Here is a 16,269-nt window from a genome sequence, read left to right on the forward strand (position 1 = left end):
ATTTTATGGGCGTCATGAGCATCGTCATAGAATCCCCGTCACAGATTACTCATAGTGACGACGCGTGCACTAAACGTCACTGAAAATGGGACCTTCGGTGACGTCCTCTACAACGTCATCGACTTTGGTATTTCCGTGACATGCAATAAATGTCACATGTTAGATGACAATATGCCTTAGTCTACTATATTCAATGACAGAGCAACATCACTGACTTGATGCCACGCCATCCCAAATCATGATATATTTAAATTATTTCTAATTTAAATTATAATAAATTATCAAATCGAATATAGTCCAAATGCATATCACAACAAGTATTGAATTCTCATTCATTCCCATTATATAAATAAGTTAGAGCCAAGTCACATTATAGATTGAAATAAAAGACAAATCATATTATAAATTCCATTATCTCACCCAAATCATCCTCTAAATAGAAATAACACAGATACACAAGCTCGACAATAAAAAGTTGCAAAGTACTAATATTTAGTGAACTAAAGACCACAAAATTGTTGCCCCAATGGCCTTCATGCACAAGTTTGGATTGGGACTACGAAGTTGCTCGAGCCCTTAAGAGAAGGCCAATCAGTTTATCCATTTCGTGTGGCTTCTTTTTCGGGCTTCGCTCTTGTCTTGCTGAATCTTCTTCACATATTCAGATCTTTTTGTTGCTTCCTCTTTATCTCTTGAAGTGCTCTCTCTTGTGCTCAAGTCTCACAATTAACTTCTCCCAGTGCCTATAAATTAACAAAACACAACAACATTGCATCTTCGTTAAATGAAAACAAACAAGACAACAAGTTACGAGAGTATCACTAAGAAGCTCACAATTTATCAATTTATGAATTTGAAATAGAGAAGTACATTATTAAATAAACACAAGAATTGGTTATAATGGTTAAAGAACTAACCCAGAGCTAGAGTTATAATGGTTAAAGAACCTCCGATATGTGCATTCCTTAGGTTAGCATACACCTTGCCGTGTGTTCATCTTCCGCAAGAAATGCCCTCCTTTCCATCTCACGAAACTAGTGGCATGATTGAGCACCTGAAGCTGCAAAATATGACAAAGAATGGAACTGAATGAATTGCCAAAATATCTTTCAGCTTGGCATCAACACTAACTAAATGAATTCCGCCAAAATTTGTTTGGAACTGGACCTTAACAATGCAGCCATTTCACATGTGCATATGTATTTTTCTAAAGCACGCATGCATGCATCTAATCAAGCAGCTAACTCAGAATGCAAATACAGGTTGCACTAGAATTTTATATTTCTCAAAGTGTTGATACTAAAACTGACTTGTTGCACCTGCACAAAAAAGCTGCTGGAATATTTCTCAAAGTGCCAAGTATCTATGCACATAAAAGTGCCCCCAAATCACAGAAGGTGCTGATCTATATAACACAAAATTCAAACAGACTGACTGAAGTGTTCATTATCTTAGTAAGTTATTAGTTCTTCACTAGCAAGTCCACTGGAAAAGGGGATCTCCTCACGGTGCTCGTTGTCATCTAGGTGGCCGGTGAACCCCTGCATCCATCGACCATTCGCGGGTGGAGCCTCTGGATGGCAGATCTGACGGTGAGGCAGGCCGAGGGTTGGCCATGGAGGATAGTCCTCCTCATGGCAGATCCAGTTGCCGTGGTGGTTGGCTTGCTCGCAGTGGTGGTTGACGATGACGAGCAGACGCCGGGAGGCGCGAGGAGCGCGAGAAGGAGATGTCCGTCGCGGCCGGGCTGCACCTCTGCTCCCACTGCGGTGGGCAACCGAGGAGGGACAAGAAGGTGGCGACGCAGGCACCAACGAGCTGGAGGGGTTGGCCGCGTTCAGGAGCATAGCATCCGGGAGGAAACGCGGCAGCTCCAGCGGAGATCACGCCATAGACGAGCTGAGAGGGTCCAGAAGAGAAGGCGCACAGAGTTCTACAGGCGGGTCGTCCTGTTGCTTCACCAGACCGAATGCTCGTGCAGAGGCTCCACCTCCCGGGCCCGACTGCCTGCGGTGGCGGCAGCTCCTCTGCCACCACGGGCGCTGCAGGGGCTTACTCCGAGGACTCGAGGCCGTCGGTGGGGGCGGTTGTTGCGTCGATGGTTAGGGCGGCGGAGGTGGATGGGAGTGGGAGCGTGGGGGTTGAGGGGGAGGAGCGGCGGAGGGGAGGCGAAGATCGGATCTGGATTGAGAAAGGAAGAAGACGGCGGCAGATGGGATAACGGGGATTAGGGTCGTCCGGTTTGTAGTTAAATGGGCTTCGCTCCACAAAAAAATTGCCACCCCGCGTAAGGAACTTACAAAATTTTCATTTTCGGCACGCCGGAGGGCAAATCAATTCCACCCTTAAACTAGTGGACTTGACTTACGCCAAAAAATACTACATGTTTTTTATAAAAGAAAAAAGTGGGTTTGAGAAGTACTACCATGTACGTGTATAATCTGATAAAAAGGCGCGTATCATGTATGTGTATAATCTGATAAAAAAAAGTAAAAGCACGTATCATGTACTTGTATAGTCTAATCAAAACATTAGGAAAATTGGATTCATTTTGTGCTCTACATGTGGGTTAGACACAAATACAAATTTCCCTAAAAAAGACTTAAATACAAATGTATGTCGTGCAAGCATAACAAAAAAATACCAACTAATCATAATGATCGCCAAAATTCCGAACTCGTGTACCGTAGGGAACGATGTGCTGCAGCCTGCAGGTTCAAACTCTTCCTACCAAGCCAATACTCATCCAATCTATTATTTCCTTTTTTGATACAATGAAACAACTGCGATGCTATGCTACCATATCCATTGCTCACGAACACCACCAATAAAATGCTACGTTTGTAATGATTGATGACAGTAGTAGGTTCATCATGAAAATTGCCAACACGTCATAGAAATTGGCAACCGGGTGTGGCTCAGTGGCCCAGGCGATTCAGTGACAATAATCGTCTCTGATTTATAGTAATAAGTGACACGACCTTCAAAACGTCACACATTAGATATTTCGATGACGTTGTCAACCACCTCATGAGGATTTTCGTCACATTATCTCAATTTTCTTGTAGTGGCTCTTGGCGGACTGAACCTTCTGGATCACCGCACTCATGATGGTGTGGTGCTCCTCGTCGATGGAAGCGCTGCAAAGCGCCTCCAGCAGGTTGTCCGGTGCCTCCGGATGGGCAGAGGTCACCGGCATAGGCGTTTTGCCCCCCTTAGAAGGGGACCGCCTGCCCGAGCTCGGAACCGTTGGAGGGTCCGGCGCGGTGTTCGGCTGAGGGCCGAACTCGGAGCTCTCGGGGACCCCGTCCCCTCGGCTCCCGGAGTCCGGAAGGTCGCCTTGAGGCACCTCCGGGACTGTCCCCCCTTGATCAGGTGCCTCTTGAGATAGCACCTCGGCGTCGTCGGTTGGATGAGCGGAGGTGGCGGTCCGGACTGGATCGCTATCCATGTCCGACGAGCCCAGGGAGCCGTCCGAGGATACCTCGATATTGGCTCGGGGCGGCCTGCACAATTGAGTTCGGCGTTAGGAAAAGTAGTGCAACAAAGGAATCCTATGGGTAACTTTGGTATCCGAATACTTACGATCTCCCCGAGGGCTTGGCCCTGGGCAACCACTCGTCTTCACTTTCGTCGGCGGCGGTGGAGCTGTCCGGAGGGAGAGTCCTTCCCTTCTTGGACCCTCCGGCCTCCCCAGTTGGGGCGGCCTTCCTTTTCTTGTCTCCCCCAGTCGGTGGAGGAGCCTCTTCTTCCTCTTCCTCTTCTTCGGGGGAAGAGTGCGCCGCAGAGTCATCGGACGGTGAGTCCGACGACGCCTGGCGTCGGGAACTCTTTCGAGCTCCCTTGGCCTTCTTGGTCTTCTCCGACACCTTATAAGGGGCTGGAGTCAACATCTTTGCCAGAAGGGCGTCTGTGGGGCCTTCGGGCAAAGGAGTCGGACAGTCGATCTGTCCGGCCATCTTCTGCCAGTCCTGTCGAAGGCACGGGAGTTTAGATCCCACATAGAGTCAATCTATATAAAAATAAGTATCCTGTGAAAGGTAAAACAACTTACTGCACTAGCGTGGCGCTTCGCGCTGAATCCATGATCCTCAGTGATGGGGGGAGGGACCTCGGCGCTCTTGAACAACACCCTCCAAGCATCTTCATGAGTTGTATCGAAGAGCATGTTCAAAGTTCGATGCTGCGCCGGATTGAACTCCCACAAGGTGAACTCCCGTTGTTGGCACGGGAGTATCCGGCGGATGAGCATAACCTGGACTATGTTAACGAGCTTGAGCTTCTTGTCCACCATGTTTTGAATACATGTCTGGAGTCCGGTCAGCTCTTTTGAATTACCCCAGGACAGGCCCTTCTCCTTCCAGGAAGTGAGCCGCATGGGGATGCCAGATCGGAACTCGGGGGCCGCTACCCATGCGGGGTCGTGCGGCTCGGTGATATAGAACCACCCCAATTGCCACCCCTTTATGGTTTCCACAAAGGAGCCCTCGAGCCATGTTATGTTGGGCATCTTGCCCACCATGGCGCCTCCACACTCCGCCTGGCGACCGCCCACCACCTTCGGCTTGATGTTGAAGGTCTTCAGCCATAAGCCGAAGTGGGGCTTGATGCGGAGGAAGGCCTCGCACATGATGATAAACGCCGAGATGTTGAGGATGAAGTTCGGGGCCAGATCGTGGAAATCCAGGCCGTAATAAAACATGAGCCCCCGGATGAAGGGATGGAGAGGGAATCCCAGTCCGCGGAGGAAATGGGTGAGGAATACCACCCTCTCATGGGGCCTGGGGGTGAGGATGAGTTGCCCCTCATCTGGGAGACGGTGCGCGATGTCGTCGGGCAGGTATCCGGCTCTCCTCAGTTTCTTAACGTCTCCCTCCGTGACGGCGGAGACCATCCACTTGCCTCCCACTCTGGACATGATTGGAGAAGGTGGAGATGGAAGTGAGGACTTGGGCGCTAGAGCTCGAGTGTGCGGGAGCGGATGAGCAAAGGAGGAAGAAGGCGTGGATAGAAAGGTGAATCCTTATCCCTTTATGTGGGCAGACAAAACTAAGCGTCCCCACTTGCTTGGTAAAACTTGCTTATTCCCTAAGCGCCGCAATTGATGGCGCGGTTGGGTTACCCACGCCCGTATTGATGAGAATCCCGTAATAAGGGGACACGATCTCTACTTTGACAAGACGTGTCGAAAAACTGCCTCGCGTTATGTGTGGGGCTGATTAAAAGAAATGGTTCGAATAATCACCGGGCCATGACGTAACGTCGTGTTGCCAAAACAAGCCAGCAAATTAGATCTGCGAAGATATTATTCTCTCTACGGTGGAATGTGGAACTTATTTTTGCAGGGTCGGACACTATCCTCGTATTCAAATTCTTCTGTGATGTATTCGGAGAAGGAACCCGCCTTGCAATGCCGAAGACAATACTGCACGCCGGACTCATCGTCATTGAAGCCTGGTTCAGGGGCTACTGAGGGAGTCCTGGATTAGGGGGTCTCCGGACAGCCGGACTATCTCCATCGGCCGGACTGTTAGACTATGAAGATACAAGATTGAAGACTTCGTCTCGTGTCCGGATGGGACTCTACTTGGCGTGGAAGGCAAGCTAGGCAATACGTATATGGATATCTCCTCCTTTGTAACCGACCTTGTGAACCCTAACCCTCTCCGGTGTCTATATAACCCGAAGGGTTTTAGTCCGTAGGACAACAATCACAACATACAATCATACCATAGGCTAGCTTCTAGGGTTTAGCCTCTCTGATCTCGTGGTAGATCTACTCTTGTAACACCCATATCATCAATATTAATCAAGCAGGACGTAGGGTTTTACCTCCATCAAGAGGGCCCGAACCTAGGTAAAACTTCTTGTCCCCTGCCTCCTGTTACCATCCGGCCTAGATGCACAGTTCGGGACCCCCTACCCGAGATCCGCCGGTTTTGACACCGACACTATGAGAACCAAGGGATTCTCCCACGGACATGTACCTGTGACAGCATTAAAGGTGCGAGGGAAGGGGAAGAGGTCATATGCATTCTCAGAAGATTTGAAGATAAATCAGTTTAGAAGACATTGACCTCATAGTGCGAAGACATTCACTCATAGGTAGAGAGTTGGTTCTAGATTTGTACGAATCCACGAATAAGTACAAGTGAGGAATCTAACTACTTTGTGAAGCATAAGTGAATATACTAGGCATGTTATGAGATGCAGTATGAGATAGATCCAATTTGTGTGAACAGAAACTACTTGTGGTAGAAAAGGATGAATCTATCGGATCAAAAGGACTGTAAATAGAAGGTTTTATTTACCACACGAGGAACTGCTAGACGGAGTGGGAGAGGAGGCCGAGCAGTTCGATCTTCCGTGCCCTAACTTGGCGACGGAGGACACCTACGGCGATGGTGGAGAAGACGATGTCCGCGGCCGGCATGAGGACGGTGTCGGTGAGGTCGCGACAGCTAAGCGCTTCGTCGCCGGCATCGTCGAGGGCTAGCGGTGGCGCTAGGGTTTGTGCGAGAGTGGAAGAATAAATAATGACTGGGGTGAGGCGTGTATTTATAGGGACAGGGACGACACCGTGTTATTACACAAGTGCCCCTGGCGGTTCACATCTGAAGGACACGTGGCGATCATGCAACATATTGGAGGTTGTTCCATGTTCCCACGCACGCCTGGATTGTCGGGTGGTCGCTCCCACTTCTCCGGGTTTTAGGTTGAAGGATTTAGCGTTGAAAATAGATTAATGTTTGTCTCTGTGTCTTCTGTTGACAAGGACGCAGAGAAGACATTTTGACAGTGTCAATAGAATGCATATGATTTGGATAGATAGACTTAAGATAGAAGCATAGAGGGGTTAGGGTCCGATAACATTCACTTAGTTCAAAAGATTCAACGTGAAGACATAGCTATAAGTGAATGCTGTAGAGGACAAAAACCAAATCAGTACATTGAAGATAAACATGAGGTCATGTTAACATTGAAGACAAACAGAAAGCGAAGACTTTGCAAATGTAACACCAACAAAAAGTATTCCAAACAGGAGTTTGGTGGTGGCATTACCCACCGTATAGGAAATATTAGACCCAGACACGGCGCACAATTATCGTGGCGCTCCGAAGTCAATTCCACGTTAATGTATTCACACTCAGAATGTAAGTCTTCATTGATTGAAGACATACGTTACTTCGTGTGTTGCACATCTAAGTCATCAACATGCATAAGTGTTAGGATGTGTGCCTGATCACAGGACATTTGAGGATTCTAAGATATTTAGCTCACACCGTAACTTGCAAAACCTCTTCTCATCCAAGGGCTTTGTGAAGATATCTGCCAGTTGCTCTTCAGTGTTGACGTGTATGATATCAATATCTTCCTTCATGACATGATCTTTGAGAAAGTGATGACGAATTTCAATGTGCTTTGTCTTCGAGTGCTGAACTGGGTTGTTAGCAATCTTGATGGCGCTCTCGTTGTCGCAGTAGAGTGGTACTTGCTTCAGATGAATGCCATAGTCTTTGAGTGTTTGCTTCATCCATAGAATCTGAGCACAGCAAGATCCAGCAACAATGTATTCAGATTCAGCAGTGGAGAGAGATACACAGTTCTGCTTCTTTGAAGACCAACATACAAGTGATCGTCCCAGAAAGTGGCATGTGCATGATGTAGACTTGTGATCCACCTTGTCACCAGCATAATCAGCATCCGAGAATCCAACTAGATCAAACTCTGAGCCCTTTGGATACCATAATCCTAGAGTTGGGGTGTGAGCCAAATATCGAAGAATTCGCTTCACAGCTAAGCGATGCGATTCCTTTGGTGCCGCTTGGAATTGGGCACACATGCAAACACTAAGCATGATATCTAGCCTAGATGCACATAAATAAAGCAAAGAACCAATCATGGAGCAGTATACCTTTTGATCGAACTCTTTACCATTGTCGTCGGGACCCAGATGGTGTTTAGCTGGCATTGGCGTCGTGTAGCCTTTGCAGTCTTGCATTCCAAACTTCTTTAGGCAATCTTTGAGGTAATTCTCTTGAGATATGAAGATGCCGTTGCGTTGCTGTCGTATTTGAAGACCAAGGAAGAACTTCAGCTCACCCATCATGGACATTTGATATTACTCTTGCATCATATATCCAAACTCATCACTATATTTCTGGTTGGTGCAGACAAAGATAATGTCATCCACATATATTTGGCACACAAACAGTTCACCATCATATGTCTTCGTGAAGAGAGTGGCATCCAGGGAACCAGGTTTGAAGCCTTTTCTCTTCAGGAAGTCTTTGAGTGTGTCATACCAAGCTCGAGGGGCTTGTTTAAGGCCATACAGTGCCTTTTTGAGCTTGTAAACCATGTCAGGATGTTTTGGATCTTCAAAGCCAGGCGGTTGTGCAACATACACTTCTTCTTCAATCTTGCCATTGAGAAAAGCGCTCTTCACATCCATTTGATACAGAAGAATGTTATGATGATTTGCATAGGCCAGTAGTATGAGTATAGCTTCAAGCCTAGCCATAGGAGCAAATGTTTCATCGAAGTCAATTCCCTCAACTTGAGTGTATCCTTGAGCAACGAGACGAGCTTTGTTTCTGAAAACTTGACCATGCTCATCTTGCTTGTTGCGATATATCCATTTAGTGCCTATGATATTGTGCTTACGAGGATCAGGACGCTTGACCAGTTCCCTTACATTATTCAACTCAAATTGTTGAAGCTCTTCTTGCATAGCTTGAATCCATTCAGGTTCCATAAAAGCTTCATCAACTTTCTTTGGTTCAGATATTGAGACAAATGCGAAGTGTCCACAAAAATTTGCTAGTTGTGCTGCCCTTGAACGAGTGAGTGGACCAGGTGCATCGATGCTGTCAATTATTCTCTCAATCTGTACTTCATTTGCAACACAAGGATGAATAGGACGAAGATTTTTCTCTTGCTGATCATTGTCATCGTTAGAAGGATTGTCTTCAGGATGAGCATTGTCTTCAGGTTGATCAGGTGCAGAGATGATGATTTCCTCTTCAGGCTGAGCTTCAGACGGTATGATTTCTCCAGTTCCCATAAGCTTGATGGTTTCACTGGATGGAACTTCATCTAGTACATTTGGCAGGTGCTCTCTTTGCGAGCCGTCAGTCTCATTGAACCGCACATCCACAGTTTCAACCACTTTATAGTGAAAGAGGTTGAAGACTCTGTAGGAGTGTGAATCCTTTCCGTATCCAAGCATAAAACCTTCATGTGCTTTCGGTGCAAATTTTCAAGTGTGATGTGGATCCTTGATCCAGCACCTAGCACCGAATACTGTGAAGTAACTGACATTTGGCTTCTTACCAGTGAGGAGCTCATAGGATGTTTTGTTCAGAAGCTTGTGAAGATAAACACGGTTGATGATATGGCATGCAGTATCAATGGCTTCAGGCCAGAACTTCCTTGGAGTCTTGTATTCATCAAGCATCGTCTGGGCCATCTCAATAAGTGTTCTGTTCTTGCGTTCCACGACGCCATTCTGCTGTGGCGTGTACGGAGCTGAGAATTCATGAGTGATGCCCAAAGTATCAAGATAAGTGTCGAGGCCGGGGTTCTTGAATTCAGTGCCATTGTCACTTCTGATGTGCTTGATCTTGATGCCATAGTTATTCATGGCTCGATTTGCGAAGCGTCTGAAGACATCCTGCACTTCAGTCTTGTAGAGGATTATATGCACCCATGTATATCTTGAATAATCATCAACAATGATGAAGCCATAGAGACAAGCAGTAGTAGTAAGAGTTGAGTAGTGAGTGGGACCGAAGAGTTCCATGTGTAGCGGTTCGAAGGGTTGAGTCGTTGTCATGATTGTCTTCGAGGGATGCTTGGCCCTCGTCATCTTTCCAGCTTCACAGGCACCGCATAGGTGATCCTTCTTGAACTTGACGCCCTCGATGCCTATGACATGCTTCTTCTTTGCAAGAGTGTGCAAGTTCCTCATGCCAGCATGCCCTAGTCTCCGATGCCAGAGCCAGCATTCTGAAGATTTTGCTAGAAGACATACGGCAAGCTGTGGTCCTACTGAGAAATCTACCACGTACAAATCATCTTTCTGAGACCCTTCAAAGACTAGAGACTTCTCAGATTCCATTAGAACAAGGCAACGATATTTTCCAAATATCACAATCATGTTTAAATCGCAAAGCATTGAGATAGACATTAAGTTGAAACCAAGGGATTCAACAAGCATCACTTTATCCATGTGTTGATCCCTTGAGATTGCAACTCTACCTAGACCCAATACCTTGCTTTTACCAGTATCAGCAAAATGTGATGTGACTCTTGTCAGATGGATGTAAAGTTGAGTCCATGAGAAGACTTCGCTTGCCAGTCATGTGATTAGTACACCCACTATCAATAATCCATTCTGAAGCAGCTGGTGTCATACCCTACAGTGCAGTTAGGGGGATAGGCTTCATGAAGAGAATTGTGAAGCATAAACATTTGACGAGCAAGTGGATTATGAAAGCTTAGATCGAGGTTAGGACTGATAGGGCAAGTAGCAAGCGACTCAGGAACAAAATACATAATAAGACCATTTGGGCATTTCATCTTGCGCCCTACAAGATGTTTAAGGTCCCCAGCAATAGCTTCAGACGCATTTGATTTTCGGCTGGAGACCTTTTCCTGCAAAAGAGAGTTAAGCTTTCTTAGCCACCCACATCTTCAAGGGTGGCTTCGAAGCAATGAGTCTAACTGCAACATCTAAGAACTTTGGCTTTGGATCCCAAGCAAATAGTCTTGCAGGTGGACAATAGTACTCATAAGAATAAGCAGAGTAGTTCTTGGTCTTATGAACATGGCGGTTTGATGAAACGCGCTCATATTCATAGGCCTGAGTATGGTTTCCCTGCAAAACATTTGCGTTAGTGCGACTCAGGTGAGTCCTTTGTCTGTATGAAGCCTTTGTACCATATGAAGCATGTGGTCTGGGGTTTGTCTTCTTCACTTGTGGTGTCATGACGACATTCACAGGAAGATTCTCCAAACACTTTTTCGGCACCCAAACTTTCTTCATAGGTGGCCCATTCCTGCAGTTAGTACCAATATACCTGGCAAACACTTCACCATTCTGATTCTTAAACAGTTTATAGTTTGCATCAAATGATTCATCAATAACAATGGGATTAGCACAGGTGAAGCCAGATAGGGTGGATGGATCCACTGAAGGTTCCTTTGCAGCAACCCATGTGGTTTTGGGGTACTGCTCAGGTTTCCAGTAAGAGCCATCAGCATTCATTTTCCTTTCTAACCTAACACCCTCTTTCCTAGGGTTTCGGTTCAGGATCTGCCTTTTGAGGACATCACATAGTGTCTGATGCCCTTTGAGACTTTTGTACATCCCTGTTTCAAGCAATGTCTTCAACCTAGAATTCTCATCAGGAATAGCAGTGGCATCCTCAGCAGAGGGGTTAGTTGGCACATCAGCAGTTGAAGATATTGCGATAGTATCAGCAGTAGAACAACCAGCAAAGTAGAGTTGTCACGCTCAATACATTTAAGACATGGTGGTTCAAATCCTTCCTGAGCGGAACTGATCTGTTTGGCGCGAAGTGACTCGTTTTCCTTTTGAAGATCTTCATGAGCTGCTCTCAATTTCTCAAGATCTTGCTTCCTTTGAAGATAATCATAGGAAAGCTTTTCATGAGTTGTTGAGATCGTTCCATGACAACTTTCAAGTTCCTCATACTTAACGTGAAGATTTTTTATGTCTTCAATTAAGGACTGAGATCGAGTCATTTCAGCGTCTAACAGGTCATCACTTTTGTCTAACAGTTTTTGAATATGTTCCATAGCTTTCTGTTGTTCAGTTGCAATTTTAGCAAGTGTTTTGTAGCTGGGTTTGGAACCACAATCAGAGTCATCTTCACTGGATGTTTGATAGTGAGTAGTGCGTGTGTTTACCTTGGCACCGCGTGCCATGAAACAGTAGGTGGGAGTGGAGTTGTCCTTGTCATTTGCATTGGCGTCAGTGATGAAGTCATTGTCTTCAGTGTTGAAGATGGACTTGGCAACATATGCTGTAGCCAGACTTGCAACGCCAGAATCGGACTCCTCCTCAGACTCCACCTCCGCCTCCTCAGAAGCGGACTCCTCCTCTGAATCCATTTCCTTGCCAACAAACGCATGAGCCTTGTCAGATGATCTCTTCTTGTGTGATGAAGACTTTGAGGAAGACATGGAAGAAGACTTTGAGTATTTCTTCTTCTTCTTGTCATCAGAATCATATTCCTTGCTCTTCTTCTTCTTGTTCTCATTGTCCCACTGCGGACACTCAGAGATGTAGTGACCAGGTTTCTTGCACTTGTGACATGTTCTCTTTGTTGTAGTCATGAGCAGAAGCTTCATCATTCCTTGAGCTGGATCGTGAGGACTTTCTGAAGCCTTTCTTCTTGGTGAATTTCTGAAACTTCTTCACAAGCATAGCAAGCTCCTTTCCAATGTCTTCAGGATCATCCGAACTGCACTCAGATTCTTCTTCAAATGAGGAAACAGCTTTTGCCTTCGAGGCATGAGTTCACCCATAGTTGGGACCGTAGATGTCTCTTTTCTCAGAAAGCTGAAACTCATGTGTGTTGAGCCTTTCAAGTATGTCAGACGGATCGAGTGTCTTGAAGTCAGGGCGTTCTTGAATCATCAGGGCTAGGGTGTCAAACGAGCTGTCAAGTGATCTCAGGAGTGTCTTCACGACTTCATGCTTGGTGATCTCAGTAGCGCCGAGGGCTTGAAGCTCATTTGTGATGTCAGTGAGTCGATCAAACATGAGCTGAACATTCTCATTGTTGTTTCTCTTGAAGCGGTTGAAGAGGTTGCGAAGGACACTGATTCTTTGATCTCTTTGGGTTGAGACGCCTTCGTTGACCTTGGAGAGCCAGTCCTAGACTAGCTTAGATGTTTCCAGAGCACTGACACGGCCATACTGCCCTTTGGTCAGATGACCACAGATGATGTTCTTGGCAGTGGAGTCCATTTGAACGAACTTCTTGACATCAGCAGCGGTGACACCTTCACCAGCCTTGGGGACGCCATTCTTGACGACATACCAGAGGTCGACATCAATGGCTTCAAGATGCATGCGCATCTTATTCTTCCAGTAGGGATATTCAGTTCCATCGAAGACTGGGCACGCAGCGGAGACTTTGATTATCCCTGCAATCGACATAGCTAAAACTCCAGGTGGTTAAACCGAATCCCACAGAACAAGGGAGTACCTTGCTCTGATACCAATTGAAAGTGCTAGTGATCGACTAGAGGGGGGGTGAGTAGGCGATTTTTATGAAAGTCTTCAAAACATGGAAGTTTCAAAGACAAACGATAGAAATAAACCTATTACCATGCAGCGGAAGGTAGACTACACTAAGCTAGCCATAGTCAAGTATTCAATGAAATGAAAGCATAAAGACTAATAGCAGCTAGGCAGTATAGATCAGGATGGAAGATAGTATGAAGCCAATCAGAACAAGCAGTCACACAGTGAAGACAAATAACTAATGCAAACATGCAATGACTTCACAAGGACCAATTAGCACATAAAGAGATGGTGTAACGCCCCGAGACCGATATGCCAGGTGTCCTCCAGTTATTCGCTGTTGTTGCGTCGTCATTGCTTACGTGTCATGCATTGCATATCATGTCATCATGTGCATTTCATTTGCATACATGTTCGTCTCATGCATCCGAGCATTTTCCCCATTGTCCGTTTTGCAATCCGGCGCTCCTATGTCATCCGGTGTCCCTTTCTACCTCTTTTTGTGTGCGGGTGTTAAAAGTTTTCGAATTGGACCGAGACTTGTCATGCGGCCTTGGTTTACTACCGGTAGACCGCCTGTCAAGTTTCGTACCATTTGGACTTCGTTTGATACTCCAACGGTTAACCGAGGGACCGAAAAGGCCTCGTGAGTGTTGCATCCCAACACCCTTCCAATTTGGCCCAAAACCCACCTAAGACCTCTCCATCATCTCGGTCGTTCGATCACGATCGCGTGGCCGAAAACCGCACCTCATTTGGACTCTCCTAGCTCCCTCTACCTATAAATATGTGTCCCTCCCGGAATTTTCGCGCAGACGAAACCCTAACTTCCTCCTCCGCGCGCCGCCGGACAATTTCTCCGCGCCGGACATGTCCGCGCCGCCGTCCCCGACGAAGCCGCCGCCGCCACATCGCCTTCTCTCTCCTCCCACCGTGACAGGCCCGCTGGGCCCGGATCAGGCCCGCGGGGCCCATCCGCCCGCGCCGCTGGCCCGCGCCCGCTCCCGCGTCTCCCTCGCCGGCCGCCCGCCGCCGCCTTCGCCCAGCGCCACCGCCCGCCGCTCCGGAAAACGTGCTCCGCCGCTCCCCGCAGCGCTCCGGCCGCCATCTCACCCCGCTGCCTCTGCCGCATCATCGCCTCCACCGCAACTGGCCACCGCCACCGCGCCGCGTTCCGCCTGCAACCGCCGCCTCCCGCTGCCTCCCGTGCACCGCCGCCATGGTCGCCGGCGACCTCGCCCCTTCGCCGGCGAGTGCCCCGCGTCTCGTGCACCAGCCCAAGATCGACCCGCCGCCGCCAGGTGCTTCCCCGACCTCCACCGCGGCCGGCCCCGGCACCTCACGGTCGGATCTGCCGTTCCGGCGATCGCCGGAGTTTCTCACCGCCGGAGTTGACCTCTACCTCCAGATCTGCATCGTCCCGACCATGAACCGCGCCGTCCCCCGATCCAAATGGTGTCCCGCGTCCCCGGATGCCTCCGTCCTACACCGTCCCGTCCCGGTTTGACTTTTCGCGGAGGTATAATTTCACTAAGTCTCCGAAATTTCCAGATTCATATGCCCATGTTCATCATGTCATAACTTTGTATCCGTAGCTCCGTTTTGCCCGTGTAGCATATCAAAATGTTCGCCTCGACGAGTACATCATTTCATCTCATTGCATCATTTTCATTTGAGCTCATCTAGATGCCCGAAATGCTGTTGGAAGAGGGCTATGTGGGTAATTTGTCAGATCTGTTTCAGCAAATGGCATTTTGCCATTTTTGCCATGATTAATGTGTGCATGCTATGATCCTGAGCTCTACATGTGTTTTGTTATACGCCATGCCATCTTTACAGTGGTGCTTACCATGTATTTTTGTGATATTTGTGGTGACTAGCACAAGCTTGCAAAGTAGTGTAATCGGTAATGCTGATTTCAGGGACTTAGAATTTCACTAAGTCCTTGTCCTGATTTTGTCGTTATGCCATATGTTCATGTTGTTTCCTAGTGATCCGTGCCTCTTTTGAGGATGATCAGTAAGGATGTTTTGTTAACATTGTGGTGCTCTATCCATCCATGTCTTTGTTTGCATTTATGGAGCACCCTAGCTTGAGTTAATCGAGCTCTACTCTTGCTATTTCGTGAATCCTGGCAGATTGTTGACATGATTAGCGATTTTGCCGAGGATGTTGCTATTGATCCGTGCATGCTATGTTGTTGTTCTTGCCATGTCTACTCCATTCTATTCCATGTCTTCTTGATGGGTGTATGCTTAGTTTGTCATTCCATGCTTTGTAGTGAGTGCGTCGAGCTCGTAAACATGCCTACTCATTAACTGTTTTGCATGCCCCAGTTTTTTTCACTAAGTCTGAATCTGTTTATGTTTTTGCCATGTTCACATGCTTGCATTTGTATTTTCTGATCCCTTTTGGCTCAAGGTCACTAAGGGACTTTTGTTAAGTGCTTTGAGTAGCTTCATTCCATGCCTTGCTTTGCCATGTTAAGTTCCTGTAGCATGTAGTTTTCATGCTCTAAAGTGCGCTTCCTGATAATGAATAACACCAAGTTTGAAACCTGTTATCATTTGCACTTTTGCCATGCTTGTTTGAACCTGTTAATGGGTGAATAAGCCGTAGCTCAGTGTTCATCTTTTGTCAAGCATCATGAGTGGATCCCTGCCATGTATCTTGTTGCCATGTTTGAGTGCTGTAGCATATTTATCTTGATGCATTTAGATGGCTACTTGCTGTTTATCGCAGACCGGTGCCATATTTAGTTTTGCTTGCCATTGCCAAACCGTGCATCCGATTCCGGTGATATTTATATCGATTTCAACCGAAATCACCTCACCTTTCTAGTGGCACTCTTGGATTTCCAATTTGAGGCCAGGTTCAATCATTCCTTTCCAAATCATGCATATGCATCACATACCGCATCCCGCATATCATACCATGTTCATGTGTGGTTTGTTTACTATGTTGTGTGCTTCTTTCCGGTGTTTCTT

At 47.0% G+C, this 16,269-nt stretch overlaps 1 long non-coding RNA gene across 2 annotated transcripts; it reads right to left on the reverse strand.

The window, feature by feature from the left end:
- Nucleotides 1-302: 302 nt before the first annotated feature.
- Nucleotides 303-2,295, reverse strand: LOC125517189 (uncharacterized). 2 transcript variants are annotated; one of them, XR_007287464.2, is made up of 3 exons: nucleotides 1,508-2,242; nucleotides 918-1,060; nucleotides 303-743 (listed from the first exon to the last, which is right to left on the reverse strand). It is a non-coding gene; the product is annotated as an uncharacterized LOC125517189 (long non-coding RNA). The 2 variants fall into 2 exon arrangements; XR_007287463.2 differs by having other exon boundaries at nucleotides 918-2,295.
- Between the last annotated feature and the right edge of the window lie 13,974 nt (nucleotides 2,296-16,269).

This window comes from Triticum urartu, chromosome 6A (assembly GCF_056163025.1).
Source record: "Triticum urartu cultivar PI428250 chromosome 6A, HENAU_Tu73, whole genome shotgun sequence".
Taxonomy (NCBI): domain Eukaryota; kingdom Viridiplantae; phylum Streptophyta; class Magnoliopsida; order Poales; family Poaceae; genus Triticum; species Triticum urartu.